The sequence below is a fragment of the Mucor mucedo genome (genome assembly GCF_025094135.1).
Source record: "Mucor mucedo strain NRRL 3635 chromosome Unknown EV154scaffold_23, whole genome shotgun sequence".
NCBI classification, from domain to species: Eukaryota; Fungi; Mucoromycota; class Mucoromycetes; order Mucorales; family Mucoraceae; genus Mucor; species Mucor mucedo.
Window position 1 is genome coordinate 330,277 of NW_026252307.1, and position 14,669 is coordinate 344,945.

Consider the following 14,669-nt stretch of genomic DNA (forward strand, 5'->3'; position numbering starts at 1 on the left):
GCATCATGTGGTATTTGAACAGAACAGAAGAATTTATTACAGACTTTAGAATCGAACAGGTAAACACAAGAATGAATAGATACTCGAGTGGATCAATAATATATTCACAATACAATACTTAGATTCTCGGACTCAAGAAAAATTGGACCAAATTCAACGATCGCTGCTCCAGCATTTTCTATGACAGACTTCTTCTCGTAAGTGTGATTGTATAAATTATTTAGAGACATGTTAATCAACTCTTTTTTTTAAAAGGTCTTGTACGAAAAAATGTTCTTACCCTTGGCGAAAGCCATCGAACACTTTGATGTTATTCTTGCTACAAAGAACCAAAGTCTGGTGAAATCACCTTCTGTCAGTATTGCCCTCTCCTTGGTGATCCCTGGGTTTAATGTAAGAATAATGACACGGATTGAGAGAGTTCGACATATTAACATTTATATTTTAGGACAATGCTGATTTCACAGTTTCAGAAGTTGTGGATTTTCTTGCATTGCAAGGTCACACCGACGAAAAAATTATGATTTACGTAAAAAACCGAATCTTGGGTAAGCTGAATTAAAAGGTTCGCAGTAAAGGAAGGATTATGTTTTTCTGATCGGGATCCCAAAATATAGATTTATCAAAAAGCAACAAGTTGGCTGGCTTCCGCTTCACCCCCAAGTCGGCTGGTATGCCTTCTGATGCTGATGTAAGTATATAGTGTCTTTTTAATGATGATTTTGGTTTTTTAATTACTATATTACAGATCGTGTTGCATGTGTTTGAGGTTTACTTAAGCCTAAAGGAACCTAAGGCCATTCCCCCACTTGTGCCTGTAAGTAATCTAATAATAATCTATACGCAATATTCTAATATCAAATTTTAGCCCCCTGTCAACATATTTAAATACCTTTTAACATATGTATATCTAACGCCAGAGTAAGTTATTTATTCGGCATTAAACACAACATGTTTTGACTGATTATTTATTATATAGGTTGGAGCACTGGAAGATCTTTGAAAAGGCCAATTAAAAATTATTAAATAAAACAAAAAAACAAAACAAAAGCAATCTCTATAACCAGCTACTGTCATTTACATTTTTATATGTTTTATATCATTACAGCCATACGAAAGTGAGAGTCTTTATATTTATACTTCAGAGGCATACGCAAAAGATGCTAGATGCGGTTTAGATTGCCTTGAATCAAACCTTTTATCGATATGAATTGGCATAATCGCCTATCTAAAATCACGCATTGCATTTGATAGATAGAATAGTTTTGGGTTTGTAGTAGTCATAAAGAATGGGCCACTTTATCTAGTGAAGCTGCAACTGTATGGTGCAACTTGAGTTGTGGATCATCACCAGTAAATGTGTTAGATGAGTATGTATGCTTCCTAGTAAAAAGATCATATGGAGATGCGTGCGGACATTGAACCACATGCGAAAAAAAAAAAAAAAAAAAAGTACGAAGCAGACGTACAGCTAGTGAAAATACACGGAATCCAGAGGATTTATGACAAAAAATTTCAGTGTGAGTAATAAGGAGATTGTTGTATGTTATCCATTGAATTTTCATCAAGTGTCGAATTTGAAGTCCATTACATAAAAAAAAAAAAAAAATTGAAATCACCAGCAATTACAATGAATATGTATTGATGTTGAATTATAAATTCTAATGCTTCTAGCAGTAGGTCAGGGTTTTGGCAAGGATCTGGAGACGCATAAATGCTACAGTAGAGAGTATAATTAAACGTGACAGTTGACACACTTACAGAGGAGGAGGAGGAGGAGGAGTTATTACTGTTAAAAGCCTTGTTGAAAAAGTATGATCTCCTAATATAGAGCTACAGACGTAACAGCAACTGCCTATATGCTTACCCTATGGGCTTACGTACACCATCTATACAATTAACAGCCGAAACCAATTTGGAACTGGGAATTTCAAAATTATCTGTTGGTTTTCTCCATGTTTCATTGAAGAGGAATACATCAGATGATAGACATACGGTGTCGTTGACGATCTGGTCCAAGTGTGCCTGGAGACTTTGTACATTATGTGAGATAACTTCAAAATGCTCCTTTTTTGTAAGATTTAAAAACGTTGGTTTGAGTGTAATGCTAGGCTGACGTTGGATTTCTAGATATAAATTACTTTGTTTTTCTTTTGATAAAGGTCTGGGTGGTTTAAAAACATGATCTTTACATATCAAAGTTAGACCAGCGGCTGTTGTTGCTCTTGATCATGCGATATAGATCAATGACCTCTGCAATGTTTGCTTATCAACATCATATACTACAACGTTTTTATATGTGCCACCCTGGAATTCGGTTTCGGCTGGTACAACAGGGAATTGCTTGCGATATACTTTCAATGCTTCCAAATCCGAAGCGCTTACTTGAAGGACTCTGCTTTGAAACAAGTGAATATCAGCCGGAGTCATTTCATCAATGGCCATACTATTAAGAGCTATTGCAAAGCGTAAATCATCTCTTTGTCTCATAATCTGAACTAGTTTATGGACCACAAAAAAGTTCCGTATGCGTGAACCAAACGCTAGAAGATATGGATTTGTCGAGTACAAAGGTGATACTGCTACTGGAGAAAGTTGATAGAAATCACCAAGTACAATTACTGATATACCACCAAAGGGAAGTGATCCATTGAATATATCTCTTAATCTTTTATCAATCCAAAAAATATGATGTCTCCGACCATACTAAACTCATCAATTACCAGGACCTTCAAATCTTTAAGAGACACAGACATTGAATGACTGACATCGGCTGATAATCGGTTAACATCACCGTTTCCATACTGACTGATTAGAAGTTGAAATGCTCCTGGAGTGTTTGACCCTGAATGTTGAAGGCAGCTTTCCCGGTAGGTGCTGTTAAAAGAACAGACGGAGTATTCATATCAAAATCTCTATCGATACACAAAGCTTCGTACAAAGCCTTAATGAGCATACTTTTACCGACGCCTGCACCACCAGTTACAAAATAAAAAAATGGATCAAATGTTCTTTCATTATCACTGCAAATATACGAATTTTAGTTCTGTTGCCATTATAACGGATATGGTCAACAACATGCACTATGTATTCACGCTGTTTATGATTTAGCTGAGATACCAGACTGTAAAAACCAGATTTACTAAGCCTATCAGGTCGGGAGATTCTTTCCAAGTATGTTTTCTGATTATTGTTGTTACGAGAAATTTTATTATTTAAATCATCAAATATGTTGCTGCTACGGTAATAACTTCCTTTGCTCAAATCATCAATGTCAGTAATGTATCTGCCAAAGTCGAAGAATTCACCTGATCCGTTGCTAGGACTCTCCTCGCCCTCCTCACCTTCCACATTAACTTCATAATTATAACTGCATTGTTCATTGATGAGTTTCTCCATGTAATTGTCAAGTGTATCATCTTCGATAGAACAAAACTCTTTTTTGGTTTTAGAAATTTCTTCCTTATGTGAGTCAAATTTTTCCTTGCAATCCACGTTTAGCAAATCTTCTTCTTCATTAATCCAAGGAAAATAAAGCATGACCAATGTTCTGAAATAATCATCTGGATTGTTGTCAATATTGAATTTATAGTATCTTATAACTTTGGATTTTGATTGTCGACGAAGAAAGCCAGAATCCTTTTCTAATCGAAAGACTTTACCAGCGGGGTCAGCAAGTAGTTGGTCTGATTGTAAAGTTTCGTCATTATCGAGGTTTAAAACTGGTTCATTTTCGCTATCTTCTCCATCATCATCATTATTTTCATTGCGTTGACGTTTTTTGGTTGGGTCTTTAAGACTTATATCAAAATAGGCAGAAAATTGAGCCAAATTAATTGATTGTAATGAGTCTGGTCTATGAACATAGTATTCAATCAATCCATGTACAAAAGTATCAGTAGAATCAGGGGGGAAGTTTGATCAATTCGTCTTTTCCTTTCAAGATATGAGTTCCTTTTTCAGGCCTTGAAGTGGAAGCGAAGACAGTAACGGTGCTCCCTTCAATCATTCTTATACCAAGTAAACAGTATGCTGCTTCTTGAGCAGATACTTTACTTGAATTGTAGTACGTCAAAACTAATGATCGTAGAGTAGCAAAAGAAGTTGCATCTGGCTTTTCCTTTTCTCTGATATATATTTGTTCCATTGATTCACTCATCCCACGGTTTGCCTTACTTGTATACTCCAATACGTAAGTACAACAAGCATATGGATCGAGAACACACTGTATGTCCATGTTGGATCTAAACATGCTCAAGATTTTTCTGTTATAGCTGTTGACCATGATTTCATTGGGTGACCTTTGAATGTAGATTTTGTTGATTTTCAAATAGACTCTCAAAGCTAAAAGATATTTTTCGTAGGAAGGTGCTTCCACTACATCTAGAAAATCTTGTATTGTCATTTCGGATTTGGATAACGTTTTTGAGTTATCGTTCAAATAGGCCGAAATACGAGAGTTTAGAAGACGCAAATCTTTAAGATCATCTACTGTATGCTTATTCTCTTCCAAAGGTTTCATAATTACTGTTTGGCACATAGGAGGGAATGGAATATTAAATGTACATACTATGGTGTTACCTCCTCGTCTTCTTCTACAAGTGCTGGTGTGTTTGGGGTGTTTGTTTTGTTTTAATAAGACCATGTCCACGTACTATCTGAACTTTTGGATTTATCATCATGGTGAGCTGTTCCGTCCCACTTTTTTGCTGCAAGTGCTCATAGTGTCAGCAAATCTACAGATATTTTCTTTAATTGACACAACTTCATCTTCACTACTGCATACTTTGTCTTCGTATACGGGTGCATCCTTCAACCATATTAACATGTGTACATGTGGGGAACCTATTTAGAAAGTCTGTAAATAAACCCCCCCCCAATCGACCTTGAAAAAGTGCTCTTCGATCATAAAGCCAGCAAAAGGCCCTTCTTTATCCAGCCATGTTCTTTTCAATTCCCTAAACCGATGGTCAAAATATCTCGCAGCCGTGATTGGATCAGATTGTAATACTCGTGCCTTTTATTCATACGTTAGTTCTTCAGCTTGCTCTTCCGTCATAATATCATCATCTACAACTTTTTTTCAAAACACAAAGAGGCTCATTCCATTTGGTCTCTGCTGCAGAAACAGTTAAAAACAATATCGGAACATTAAACTGCCTGATCATAGCCATGCAATTTTTCTTTTGATTTTTCCAATACCCAGAAGACGAAGATGTCTTGAGTAACTCTTGTGTGACCATGCAAGAACGTACTCGTTACACACACACTGCAAAAATGAACAGTAACGTTTTTTTTTTTTTAAAAAAAAATAGAATAAACACGCTTTGAATTTTTTCTTTTTTTTTTATACATATAACTCGTTATGCCTTACACGTCCTATAACGCTTGTATTGTGCAAACTAATGGTGCAGTATTACTGGCCATGGTCATACTCAATTATTTGATCTTTTCTTTTAACATTTGGCCTCTCACATATGTCTTCGACGCGATGTTAACTCAATGTTTAGGTAAGAGTATGAATAATTGAATTACCAAAGCGTGGTTCTAATCAAAGCCCATTCAGAAATATTGCTTTCTCTGTTATGCATTCATAACATTTGTTCAATTTACAAAGGAACAATCAACTCAAACATTGCTAAGGTTAAGGTTCCGTATGGCATTTATTTTTTCAGTAAGTAGAAACATTGAGAAAATAACTTTTTTTTTATTAAACATTACTGCCTCAGAACCTGGACCTCTCTCAACAAACTTTTTTAAAACAGTAAACTTCGTATTATATGGTAATATACGTTGAATGATTAGACATATTTTTATTAAAAAGACTAAAATATTCATTTTCGTATAGAATTCTTGCTTGGAAGACAACCTGTTGTACCCAATACGCGCACACCCGCTCCAAAGGGACAAAAATCAAATCATATGTTTGCGGACTTCTTAAACTTCATCAAGAAGAAAGTCATTAATCCCATTTCAGCCGCCCCCAATATTCCTGCTTCCAGTACTTCTGTTCCCGGTCTCGCAACCTCTTGTACGCCAAGCCTTACCAGCATCTTTAAGACAGGATTTAACTCTTCTTTTGACGTCTCACCACAGAGAGTCGTTTCCTCTTTATCGAATTTGGTAGCTGCCAAAAGCGGTACATTTAAAATCGCAGCACCCAAGCTTAAATTCGTACCATGCATCAAGCCCCCTCTTCGGCCATCTGCTCACAGACACCGCATTATGTGGTATTTGAACAGAACGGAAGAAGTTATTGCAGACTTTAGAATCGAGCAGGTAAACACAAGAATGAATAGATACTCGAGTAGATCAATAATATATTAACAATACAATACTTAGATTCTTGAACTAAAGAAACATTGGACCAAATTCAACGATCGCTGCTCCATGATTTTCTATGACAGACTTCTTCTCGTAAGTGTGATTGTATAAATTATTTGAAGACATGTTAATCAACTCTTATTTTTGAAGGTCTTGTATGAAAAAATGTTCTTACCCTTGGCGAAAGCCATTGAACATTTTGATGTTATTCTTGCTAAAAAAAATCAAAGTCTGGTAAAGTCACCTTCCGTCAGTATTGCCCTCTCCTTGGTGATCCCTGGGTTTAACGTAAGAATAATGACATGGATTGAGAGATTTTGACATATTAACATTTATATTTTAGGACAATGCTGATTTCAAAGTTTCAGAAGTTGTGGATTTTCTGGCATTACAAGGTCACACGGACGAAGAAACTATGATGTACGTGAAAAACCGTATCTTAGGTAAGCTGAATTAAAAGGTTCGCAGTAAAGGAAGAATTATGGTTTTCTGATCGGGTTCCCAAAATATAGATTTATCCAAAAGCAACAAGTTGGCTAGCTTCCGCTACACCCCCAAGTCGGCTGGTATGCCTTCTGATGCTCAGGTAAGTATAGTGTCTTTTTAATGATGATTTTGGTTTTTTAATTGTTATATTACAGATCTTGTTGCATGTGTTAGAGGTTTACTTAAGCCTTAAGGAGCCCATGGCCATTCCCCCACTTGTGCCTGTAAGTAATCTAATAACAATCTATACGCAATATTCTAATTTTCAATTTTAGCCCCCCACCAACATCTTCAAGTACCTTTTAACATATATATATTTGACCCCAGAGTAAGTTATTTATTCGGTATTAAGTACAACATGTTTTGACTGACTATTTTTTATTAGGTTGGAGCACTGGGAGATCTTTGCAAAGGCCAGTTAAAAAAAAAATTAAATAAAATAAAAAGTAAAACAAAATGCAATCAATTTCTATAACCAGCTACTGTCATCTACATTTTTATATGGTTTATATCATCACAGCCATACGAAAGTAAGACTCCGTATATTTACACTACAGAGACATACGCGAAAGATGCTAGATGCGGTTTAGATTGCCTTGAATCAAACCTTCTATCGATATCAATTCGCATAATCGCCTAGCAAAAATCACGCATTGCATTTGATAGATAGAATAGTTTTGGGTTTGTAGTAGTCATAAAGAAGGGGCCACTTTATCTAGTGAAGCTGCAACTGTATGGTGCAACTTGAGTTGTGGATCATCACCAGTAAATGTGTATGATGAGTATGTATGCTTCCTAGTAAAAAGATCATATGGTAATGCGTGCGGACATTCAACCACATGCGAAAAAAAAAAAAGTACGAAGCAGACGTACAGCTAGTGAAAACACATGGAATCCAGAGGATTTATCACAAAGAATTTCAGTGTGAGTAATAAGGAGATTGTTGTATGTTATCCATTGAATTTTTATCAAGTGTCAAATTTGAAGTCCATCACATAAAAAAAAAAATTGAAATCACCAGCAATTATAATGAATATGTATAGATGTTGAATTATATATTCTAATGGTTCTAGCAGTAGGCCAGGGTTTTGGCAAGGATCTGGAGACGCATAAATGCTACAGTAGAGAGTATAATTAAACGTGACAGTTGACACACTTACAGAGGAGGAGGAGTTATTACTGTTAAAAGCCTTGTTGGAAAAGTATGATCTCCTAATATGGAGCTAGAGACATAACAGCAACTGCCTATGGGCTTACGTACACCATCTATACAATTAACAGCCGGAACCAATTTAGAACCGGGAATTGTAAAATTATCTGTTGGTAATGTCCATGTTTCATTGAAGAGGAATACATCAGATGATATATATACGGGGTCGTTGACGATCTGATCCAAGTGTGCCTGGAGACTTTGTACATTATGCTGATCATAGCCATACAATTTTTCTTTTCATTTTTCCAATACTCAGAAGATGAAAGAACTCCCGAAAATGTCTTGAATGCTTCATCCCGGTTTAAAAGCTTTGTGACACAATCTTCGTTGGTAACATCCTTAACTGTAAAAGGGACACCATCACTTGCAGCATTGCCTCTTTTTCTTAAAATGGTGTTGATATTAGAACTCATTTTGGTGAGCAGAACTTTTCGATCCAAGTACAGGACCAAGTCAGGACGCATGACAGCTCTTCCAAATTTTCGCAAAGTAACTCTTGTGCGACCATGCAAGATCGTACTCGTTACACACACACTGCAAAAATGAACAGTACCGCTTTTTTTTTTTTTTTTTAAAAAAAATAGAATAAACACGCTTTGAAATTTTTCTTTTTTTTTTATCCATATAACTCGTTATGCCTTACACGTCCTATAACGCTTGTATTGTGCAAACTAATGGTGCAGTATTACTGGCCATGGTCATACTCAATTATTTGATCTTCTCTTTTAACATTTGGTCTCTCAAATATATCTTCGACGCGATGTTAATTCAATGTTTAGGTAAGAGTATGAATAATTGAATTACTAAAGCGTGGTTCTAATCAAAGCCCATTTAGAAATATTGCTTTCTCTTCTTTGCATTTACAATATTTGGTCAATTTACAAAGGAACAATCAACTCACACATTCCTAAGGTTAAGGTTCCTTATGGCATTTATTTTTTCAGTAAGTAGAAACATTGAGAAAATAACTTTTTTTTTTATTAAACATTACCGCCTCAGAACCTGGACCTCTTTCAAAAAACTTTTTTCAAACAGCACATTCAGTATTTTATGGTAATATACGTTGAATGATTAGACATACCTTTATTAAAAAGACTAACATATTCATGTACGTATAGAATTCTTATTGGGAAAACAACCTGTTCGACCCAATACACCCACACCCGCTGCAAAGGGACAACAATCAAAACATATGTTTGCGGACTTCTTAAACTTCGTCAAGGAGAAAGCCATTAATCCTATTTCAGCCACCCCCAGTATTCCTGCTCCAAATACTTCTGTTTCCAGTCGCACAACCTCTTGTGCACCAAGCCTTAGAAGCATCTTTAAGACAGGATTTAACTCTTCTTTTGAAATCTCACCACAGAGAGTCTTTTCGGCTTTATCCAATTCATTAGCTCCCGGAAGCAATACATTTAACATTGCAGTACCGAAGCTTAAGTATGTACCATGCATTAGGCCCCCTCTTCGACCATCTGCCCAAAGAGAGCGTATCATGTGGTATTTGAACAGAACAGAAAAAGTAATTGCGGACTTCAGAATCGAACAGGTAAACACAAGATTGAATAGATATTCGAGTAGATCAATAATATATTAACAATACAATACTTAGATTCTCGGATTCAAGAAACATTGGACCAAATTCAACAATCGCTGCTCCATCATTTTCTATGACAGACTTCTTCTCGTAAGTGTGATTGTGTAAATTATTTGAAGACATGTTAATCAACTCTTTTTTTTGAAGGTCTTATACGAAAAAATGTTCTTGCCCTTGGCAAAGGCCATTGAACACTTTGATGTTGTTCTTGCTAAAAAGAACCAAAGTCTGGTGAAGTCACCTTCAGTTACCATTGCCCTCTCCTTAATGATCCCCGGGTTTAACGTAAGAATAATGACATGGATTGAGAGAGTTTTACATGTTAACATTTATATTTTAGGACAATGCGGATTTCACAGTCTCAGAAGTTGTGGATTTTCTGGCATTACAAGGTCAAACGGACGAAGAAACTATGATGTACGTGAAAAACCGTATCTTAGGTAAGCTGAAATAAAAGGTTTGCAGTAAAAAAAGGATTATGTTTTTCTGATCGGGTTCCCAAAATATAGATTTATCTAAAAGCAACAAGTTGGCTGGCTTCCGCTTCACCCCCAAGTTGGCTGGTATGCCTTCTGATGCTGACGTAAGTATATAGTGTCTTTTTAACGATGATTTTGGTTTTTTAATTATTATATTACAGATCATGTTACATGTGTTTGAGGTTTTTTTAAGCCTTAAGGAACCCATGGTCATTCCCCCACTTGTGCCTGTAAGTAATCTAATAACAATCTATACGCAATATTCTAATTTTTAATTTTAGCCCCCCATTAACTTGTTTAAATTTCTTTTAACATATGTATATGTAACCCCAGAGTAAGTCATTTATTCGGTATTAATTACAACAGGTTTTGACTGATTATTTTTTATTAGATTGGAGCACTGGGACGTCTTTGAAAAGGCCAATTAAAAATAATAAAATAAAACAAAAAACAAAACATAAAGCAACCAATTTCTATAACCAGCTACTGTCATTTACATTTTTATATGTTTTATACCATTACAACCATACGAAAGTGAGAGTCCGTATATTTAAACTTCAGAGGCATACGCGAAAGATGCTAGATGCGTTTTAGATTCCCTTCAATCAAGCCTTTTATCGATATCAATTCGCATAATCGCCTAGCAAAAATCACGCATTGCATTTGATAGATAGAATAGTTTTGGGTTTGTATCAGTCAGAAAGAATGGGCCACTTTATCTAGTGAAGCTGCAAATGTATGGTGCAACTTGAGTTGTGGATCATCACCAGTAAATGTGTTTGATGAGTATGTATGCTTCCTAGTAAAAAGATCATATGGTGATGCGTGCGGACATTCAACCACATGCGAAAAAAAAAAAAAAAGTACGAAGCTGACGTACAGCTACTGAAAACACACGGAATCCAGTGGATTTATCACAAAGAATTTTAATGTGAGTAATAAGGAGATTGTTGTATGTTATCTGTTGAATTTTCATCAAGTGTCGAATTTGAAGTCCATCACATAAAAAAAAAAATTGAAATCACCCGCAATTACAATGAATATGTATGGATGTTGAATTATAAATTCTAATGCTTGCAGCAGTAGGTCAGAGTTTTGGCAAGGATCTGGAGACGCATAAATGCTACAGTAAAGAGTAGAATTAAATGTGACAGTTGAAACACTTACAGAGGAGGAGGAGGAGTTATTACTGTTAAAAAGCCTTGTTGAAAAAGTATGATCTCCTAATATCGAGGTAGAGACATAATAGCAACTGCCTATGGATTTACTTACACCATCTATACAGTCAACAGTGGAAACCAATTTAGAACCGGGAATTGTAAAATTATCTGTTGGTAATGTCCATGTTTCATTGAAGAGGAATACATCAGATGATAGATATACGGGGTCGTTGACGATCTGATCCAAGTGTGCCTGGAGACTTTGTACATTATGTGAGATAACTTGAAAATGCTCCTTTTTTGTAAGGTTTAAGAAAGTTGGTTGGAGTATCATGCTAGGCTGACGTTAGACATCAAGATATAAATCACTTTGTTTTTCTTTTGATAAAGGTCTGGGTGGTTTAAAAACATTATCTTTACATATACCAATGACCTCTGCATTTTGTGCTTACCAAAATCATATGCTACAACTTTTTATATGTGCCACCCTGGGATTTGTGTATTGTTAGGGCTTCGGCTGGTACAACAGGGAATTGCTTGCGATATACTTTCAATGCTTCCAAATCCGAAGCGCTTACTTGAAGGACTCTGCTTTGAAACAGTTAAATATCAGCCGGAGTCATTTCATCAATGGCCATACTATTAAGAGCTATTGGAAAGCGTAAATCATCTCTTTGTCTCATAAACTGAACTAGTTTATGGACCACAAAAATGTTCCATATGCGTGGACCAAACGCTACAAGATATGGATTTGTCGAGTACAAAGGTGATACTGCTACTGGAGAAAGTTGATAGAAATCACTAAGTACAATTACTGATATACCACCAAAGGGAAGTGATCCATCGAATATATCTCTTAATCTTTTATCAATCCAAAAAATATGATGTCTCCAACCATACTAAACTCATCAATTATCAGGACCTTCAAATCTTTAAGAGACACGGACATTGAATGACTGACATCGGCTGATAATCAGTTAAAATCACCGTTTCCATACTGACTGATTGTGTGTTGTAATGCTCCATGGAGTGTTTGACCCTGAATGTTGAAGACAGCTTTCCCGGTAGGTGCTCTTAAAAGAACAGACGGAGTATTCATATCAAAATCTCTATCGATACACAAAGCTTCGTACAAAGCCTTAATGAGCATACTTTTACCGACGCCTGCACCACCAGTTACAAAATGAAAGAATGGATCAAATGTTCTGATTGATTCATTATCACTGCTAAACATACGAATTTTAGCTCTGTTGCCATTATAACGGATATGGTCGACAACATGCACTAGGTATTCACGCTGTTTATAATTTAGCTGAGATAGCAGACTGTAAAAACTAGATTTACTAAGCCTATCAGGTCGGGAGATTCTTTTCAAATATGTCTTCTGATTATTGTTGTTACGAGAGGTTTTATTATTTAAATCATCAAATATGTTGCTGCTACAGTAATAATTTCCTTCGCTCGAATCATCAATGTCAGTGGTGTATCTGCCAAAGTCGTAGAATTCACCAGCCCCGTTGCTAGGACTCTCCTCGCCCTCCTCACCTTCATCATTATAACTGGATTGTTCATTGATGAGTTGCTCCATGTAATTGCCAAGTGTATCATCTTCGATCGAACAAAACTCTTTTTTGTTTTTAGAAATTTCTTATGTGAGTCAAATTTTTCCTTGCAATCCACGTTTAGCAAATCTTCTTCTTCATTATTCCAAGGAAAATAAAGCATGACCAATGTTCTGAGATAATCATCTGGGTCGTTGTCAATATTGAATTTATAGTATCTTATAACTTTGGATTTTGATTGTCGACGAAGAAAGCCAGAATCCTTTTCTAATAGAAAGACTTTACCAGCGGGGCCAGCAAGTAGTTCGTCTGATTGTAACGTTTCGTCATTATCGAGGTTTAAAACTGGTTCATTTTCGCTATCGTCTCCATCATCATCGTTGTTTTCATTGCGTTGACGTTTTTTGGTTGGGTCTTTAAGACTTATCTCAAAATAGGCAGAAAATTGAGCCAAATTAATTGCTTGTAATGAGTCTGGTCTATGAACATAGTGTTCAATCAATCCACGTACAAAAGTATCAGTAGAATCAGGGGGAAGTTTGATCAATTCGTCTTTTTTCTTTCAAGATATGCGTTCGTTTTTCAGCCCTTGAAGTGGGAATGAAGACAGTAACGGTGCTCGCTTCAACCATTCTTATACCAAGTAAACAGTATGCTGCTTCGCAGATACTTTACTTGAATTATAGTACGTCAAAGCTAATGATCGTAGAGTAGCAAAAGAAGTTGCATCTGGCTTTTCCTTTTCTCTGATATATAATTGTTCCATTTATTCACTCATCCCACGGTTTGCCTTACTTGTATATTCCAATACGTAAGTACAACGAGCATATGGATCGAGAACAAACTGTACATCCATGTTGGATCTAAACATGCTCAAGGTTTTTCTGTTATAGTTGTTGACCATGATTTCATTTGGTGCACTTTGAATGTAGATTTTGTTTCTTTTCAAATAGACTCTCAAAGTTAAAAATATTTTTTGTAGGAAGGTGCTTCCACTACATCTAGAAGATCTTGCATTGTCATTTCGGATTTAGATAACGTTTTTGAGTTATTGTTTAAATAGGCCAAAATATGAGAGTTTAGAAGGCGCAAATTTTTAAGATCATCTACTGTATACTTATTCTCTTCCAAAGGTTCCATAATAACTGTTTGGCGCATAGGAGGTAATGAAATATTCAATCTACATACTATGGTGTTACCTCCGCATCTTCTTCTAAAAGTGCTGGTGTGTTTGTGGTGTCTGTCTTGTTTTAATAAGACCATATCCACGTACTATCTGAACTTTTGGATTTATCATCATCGTGAGCTGTTCCGTCCCACTTTTTTGCTGCAAGTGATCATAGTGTCAGAAAATCTACAGATATTTTCTTTAATCGACACAACTTCATCTTCACTACTGCATACTTTGTCTTCGTATACGGGTGCATCCTTCAACCATATTAACATGTGCACATGTGGGGAGCCTATTTAGAAAGTCTGTTAATAAATACCCCCCAATCGACCCTGAAAAAGTGCTCTTCGATCATAAAGCCAGCAAAAGGCCCTTCTTTATCCACCCATGTTCTTTTCAATTCCCTAAACCGATGGTCAAAATATTTCGCAGCCGTGATTGGATCAGATTGTAATACTCGTGCCTTTTATTCATACGATAGTTCTTCAGCTTGCTCTTCCGTCATAATATCATCATCTACAACTTTTTTTTTCAAAACACAAAGAAGCTCATTCCATTTGATCTCTGCTGCAAAAACAGTTAAAAACAATATCGGAACATTAAACTGCCTGATCATAGCCATGCAATTTTTCTTTTGATTTTTCCAATACCCAGAAGACGAAAATGTCTTGAGTAAC